Raw genomic sequence first — 6,296 nt, forward strand, 5'->3', positions numbered from 1 at the left:
AAGTGGGCAAGAGCTCCTCCAGGCTCAGCCTTTGAACCGCACAGAGATTATGTTGAGGCAAAAGCCGAAGGAGGTCTTCTCGGCTCCTTCTAAAATTTCTCCCCCTGGCCAGTGAGAGATAAGCAGCTTGTTTCTGCTGCGGCATCTCAGCAGTGGGCCGCGTGACCCTCCAGAACTCCAAAAGCTTCCTGGCAAAAGAAGGGCCTTTGTCTGAGTGGGGCCTCAAGTTGCTAAGATGCTCTGTTATGAGACTGACTCTGTCGGAACAATTACCTTAGGAGAGCACTCCCTTGCCCTGTGCCTTTGCAGCAGATAAGAGTGGACAGAGAAAAGCTTTTCTCCCTCTTCCATGGACTAGAATTCATGGGTATCCAATGAAGCTAAATGTTGGATGATTCAGGACAGATAAAAGCATGTCCTCCTCCTCCTCCTCCTTCTTTTAAAAAACAACAACCCTCAAAGCTGCTTACAAAAAAAGACAAAATAAAATTATCACTAAGAAAAAATTAACAATAATTTGAGACTTTCAAGAAGTTAAATAATGACGGCCAAAAAACAGATGACAACTCATACTGCCTTTCTAAACATCTGGGTGGGTTTGTTTAAATAAATGTTTTTAGCAGGTGCTGAAAAGAGTACAGTGAAAGCTCCTGCCCGGTATCAACAGGCAGGGAGTTCCAAAGTGTAGCAGTCGCCACGCTAAATGTGGAAGAGATTTTATGTGGCACCTCTAACACTGCCAGTTCCATTGACTGAAGTGGTCAAGTGGGCACATATGGGGTAAGGTGATCTCATAGGTGAAATATTGTTCTATATGCTGTGACGGGGAGTTGTTAGTGGTACTGCTGCTTGCAGCCCTTCCTCGCTGGTACCTTGGCATCATCATCATCATCAAATGGAAAGCCCCCGTAACCTGCAGCTGAGATGAGCCCCAGCAGAACCAGAGAGTTTTGCTTCAACCAAGATCAGGAATCAACCTCACCCCATGTTCTCTCTTTTTGGGGACCCAGAGGCCAGCCCCTTGTTGTGGGAAGTTTGTGCCACCCAGAGCCATGATCTCAAGGCACAAAGGGCCCTGCAGAGTAGTTAAGTAGTAAGAACATGGCAAATAAGGAGGAAAGGACGAGGAGCAGTCATACCCAGGTATATTTAGCAAGGCTAGTGATAAAAAATTGAGTGGTGGAGAATCAGCAGTTGCCAGAAAAATATTGTATCACATACAACGCCAGGCTCTCTGTCTCTCTGCCCACTCTTATCTTCCCAAAGAAACCCACCCAGAGTTCAGCTGAAAGTCCAGCATACCCCCCACCACAGTGACAAATTGTACGGATTATCTTCTCCCTCCCATGTTTAATATAAATCCCAACTTTTGCCAGCTTCCCTGGCAAGCCAAGTTTAACATGCTCATGTGCAGCCCCCCAATAATAATTTACTAGCCTTCTGCCTCCATAGCAACCTAGAGAATGTATATACCTTGGTTGTTAATGTTTACATTAAAATGACTCTTTGCTCTGAAGAAATCCCAGTTTATACATTCAGAAGTGTGAGGCATCCTTCGCCCTTCATTCTTTCGTGGTCTTTCTCTAGAACGCTGCAGAAGTGGCTGTTTTTGTGAAATTTGTGGGTTTGGGTTTTTTTTTTATTAAGGGTCTCCTTTGAGGTATCAGAAACTCCAGATTTATATAAGCAGCTACTCCAGATTAATCACTCTGATGGTATTTATACACAGTATAATATATTGCGGCTTGGGATCTCTACACTCAGTTGGAGAAGCAGGGTAGGTGGGTGGGAAGGTGAGGGGAAAGAGAACAGGGTTCAAAAGAACCCAAAGGGTTGTTGTGATATAGGTTTTACTTCCCATGGTGTGCGTAGGTGCATATTCCCTCTTGTGTTGCATGGAAATGATGCAAATGCATGTCCATCTGGTTGCCAGAGGCGATTCTGGGAGGAGTGCACATACATGACATCAAGAGCAACAGAGAACCCAAATGCAAAAACGTGGTGGCTGCCAGAGAACACTGGAAATCATAAAAACATAAGAAGACGCTACTGGATTAAGCCAATGGCCCATCCAGTCCTAGTCCTGGATCCTGTTCTCACAGTGGCCAACCAAATGCCTGTGGGAAACCTGCATCAGGACCCAAGCACAATAGCAATACTCTCACCTCCTGTGGTTTCTGGCAACTGGTATTCAGAAGCTCCCTGCTTCCAGAGCATAGCCATTGTGGTTGGTGGCCACCAATAGCCCTCTCCTCCATGAATTTGTCTAGTCCTCTTTTAAAGTCGTCCAAGTTAGCGGCTGTCATGGCAGGTATGCCTTCCCAGTATCTGCCAGGCAGGCACAGCCAAGGTGAGTGGGGAGAGGAAGAGGAGGGGAGAAGGGGAAAAGGTCAAAGCTTTCCATTTCACCTTGGCAGCCTCTGCTTTGTCAAAAAGCAGCAGGGGCAAAACTCCGAACGGAAATCCATTCAAGAGCTTCCATTTGGCTGAGAAATGCTCATGTCTTCTATGGAAATGATTTCACAACTCTTGTGGGGGCTGTAAAAGGAAAGCACAGATTAAGACATGTGGCATGATGAGGCCATGGCACTCTGCCCCGGTGGTGTGCAACACACAGGAGAGAAAGAGGAGGACTCTGCCCAGAGAGACTGGGAGAGTGCAGCACCCACATGACAGGGTAAGAAGGAAATTAGTAGAAGCAGATAGAGAGCACAGATGGAAAAGGACACAAAGCATCAAAGGAGAACACCGCTCAGAAAGCAAGAAGGACTTCTTGGTTCTTCGGATCTCTTTCAATACCTGCTCCTCATCATTAGTTTTGCTTCCATCCCACTGTGTGTGCTTCTGCCCTGGAACAAGTTATCCTGTTATTTCTTATGCGTTAAAGAGCACAGGAGCAGACTGCTGCAGTCATCTTACATGTCCTGCTCTGTGTAGTCTCTTTGCCAGTTTGGCCACAGCTTGAGCTGCATTCCTGAAGCTAACTTTTTCTGCTCTTGCAGAGCCTGGACATCAGATTCCTGGGAAGATCCCAAGTTTCTCCCCCCCCCCCCTTCCCTTAAACAACACACAAAGTGTGTTTTTCTACGGAAAAGGAGAGAGAGCGCAGGGTGAAGAGAGCAAGTATTACTCAACTATTTAGTCTGAGAGTTCAGAAATCAAAAGAGCCCTTTGACAGATGGATATCGCCTTTAATAGAAACCACACCGAGGCTGGGAGAGGCCTTCTGTCTAAGCCTCTAGTCTAAGAGCTTAAATAATTAGCTGCAATTTGAATCTTTAAAAAATCCCACTGGGGGAGTGAGCGCTTTGCGCACAGATAAATCTATCACGATAAAAGGAAGGGGTGGGGAGACAGACTCCAAAAAAAGAATGAAAATTGCAGCTCTTACATTTTGCTACTGAGCTCCCACTAATTGAAACCAACTTCAGACCAGAGAGGGTGTTCACTGGTGAGATTCCGCGGAGGCTGTTGCTTGTAGTGGTAGAACACAGAATAGGCATGCAGAAGATCCTGGGTTCAATTCCTAGCATTGCCACGAAGGGTTTGGAGAGGCAACAGTCCTGAGACCCTGGAGAGTGGCTGCTAGTCACTGTGTGGACTGAGAGGCAAAGGGTGGTCACACCAGACCCCCAGGACTCTCCCCACGCCACACCCATTTTTGCTTGGCTGAAATGTGTCCCTGAACCAGCAAGTTTGTTTATTTACTGTATTTGTTAAATTTTATTTCTTTCTTTTAAAAATTACTTTATTGAAACAATACTTTACAAACAAACAAACCATAAGCAAACAAACAAACAACAAAACAAAACAATGCAGTAACCGCATCAAAGAACAAACAAACAAGAAAAAATACCACATATTCTTTTGACTTCCATTCATCCCACTATGTTTTCTAGGCTTCATTTTTAATTTCACACTTTGTATTATCACTTCTTAATTTTAATTATCACTTATTTTATTCGTGTTCCCTATTGTCCTGCAAGGTTCAGTCTAGACTTGTCAAAGCGTTTAAGTTTTTACAATGTGTCTGTAAATATTCTTTAAAGACATTCCATTCTTTATTTAATCTCTGTTTTGAATCATCTCTTAAACTTCCAGTCACTTTGGCTAGTTCTATATATTCTATCATCTCCACCTGCCAGTCTAGTTTGATGGATATCACTTCTCCTTTCCAATTATTTGCTATCAAAATTCTAGCTGCCGTTGTTGCATACATGAAAATTCTTCTAGAGTTTTTCAGGATTTCATTGTACATGATTCCCAACAGGAAGGTTTCTGGTTTTTTGGAATGAAAATTTAAAGATTTTTAAAAGTTCATTATATATAATGTCCCAGAATTCTCTAACTTTCACACAGTTCCACCACATATGTAGCATCGTACCTTCTGACTTCTTACACCACCAGCAAACGCTCGATTATTTTTTTTTTAATAATACATTTTGGCTAATTTGGATAGGGTCAGCTACCATCTGTAAAACATTTTCATCAGATTTTTGTTCAGATTATAACATGCAGTGAATTTTATGTCTACCTTCCAGAGTCTTTCCTACACATCCATTTGGATATTATAGCCGAAGTCCTGGGCCCATCGAACCATAACTGATTTGTTAAATTTTCATCCCACATGTTTCTCTAAGGAGCTCATGGTGGCGTACATGGTCCCTCCCCCTTCTCATTTAATCCCAACAACCCTGTGAGGTAGGTTAGGCTGGGAGGAAATGACTGATCCAAAGTCACCCAGTGAGCTTCATGGCCGTGTAGGGATTTGAACCCTAGTTGACCAGGTCCTAGTCTGATACTCTAACCACTACATCACACTGATCTATTAGCGCAAACCAGACCCCACACCTGCTTGTCTTCTTTCTTGCATCCAGTCCAGCGTATGCCACTGCCCTTTGTCTCAGTGTTGCTATTGTAGAACTGAGTAAGGAACAGGAGGAGGAGGAAGGGGATAAAAGTAGAATTAAAAAGTCTCTGCCTCCCACAGCTTTGGCTTCACCTCCTGTTGGTCTCTCTGCCTTCCACTCTACCAGCCATTCAACGGAGTCCTGAACTGGGATAATGCTTGCTTGGATGGAAAAGTGTGTGTGTGTAGAAACTTGCATGGCTGGAATCTAACCTACTGCACTTGGCCACTGGTCAAGGATGGTGGGAGTTGCAGTTCCATCACCACCTGGAGATCAAAGTCTGAGGAGTGTTATGTTTTTAGCAAATACCATGAGCACCACTTCTCTCCTCTAATGTGAAAATGTTTGGCATTAGCCGTGACCCTGTACCTGGCATCAAAGAGGGTGGGGAAAGTGCAATTCCAGGAAGCAGGCAATTATGAGCAGATTAGATGCTTTCAGCAGTGGCTCAAAGGGACGCTGTGATGCTCATAAGGCCACTGTGGACCTACAGAAACAAATTATAACCCTCCTCCTTCTAAAGGCTCCGCAGTTAGTGAGATCTACCTCCACGGACGCCGGTGGCGCTGTGGGTTAAACCACAGAGCCTAGGACTTGCCGATCAGAAGGTCGGCGGTTTGAATCCCTGCGATGGGCTGAGCTCCGTTGCTTGGTCCTGCCAACCTAGTCGTTCAAAAGCACATCAAAGTGCAAGTAGATAAATAGGTACCACTCCGGCAGGAAGGTAAACAGTGTTTCCGTGCGCTGCTCTGGTTCACCAGAAGCGGCTTAGTCATGCTAGCCACATGACCCGGAAGCTGTCTGCGGACAAATGCCAGCTCCCTTGGCCAATAAAGCGAGATGAGCGCCACAACCCCGGAATCGGTCACGACTGGACCTAATGGTCAGGGGTCCCTTTACCTTTTACCTCCACATTCTAAATTCGCCTTTAATATCAAAAACGGAAGGGGAGAGGTGGTGGTGGTGGTGGGGGAGATGTAGCCTCTTATTTTATCTGGTCTGTGCTGGTGAGCATGGCTATTCCAAAATACGTTGAGCTGACTCTGCACAGAAGTCCACGGGGGTCTTAAGAGGGCACAGAGGAACTATGGCTTGCATCACGTTTGTTTCCCTGCCTTCGGCTTAGAATGATGGAAAGCGGAGCGGAGCTGCCTTGGGAGCTTCAGGGCAGAGACAGGATTTGAACCCAGATCTCCTCCTTCTCCTTCTAGTCCTGTATCCCCTGGCTCTTCTCCCCATAAAAGTTCCCATCACCCCTACCCATCCCGCCGCGACAATTCCCCACGGTGCTTGCAGGGGCTTATGGGAATTGGAGTCCAATCGAATTTTTACCTCCCGCCCCTTCCTCAAGCACTACCCACGTGCTAGGCAAGGAGGAAGTCCATT

The sequence above is a fragment of the Podarcis liolepis genome (assembly GCF_965112155.1).
Source record: "Podarcis liolepis genome assembly, chromosome: 7".
NCBI classification, from domain to species: domain Eukaryota; kingdom Metazoa; phylum Chordata; class Lepidosauria; order Squamata; family Lacertidae; genus Podarcis; species Podarcis liolepis.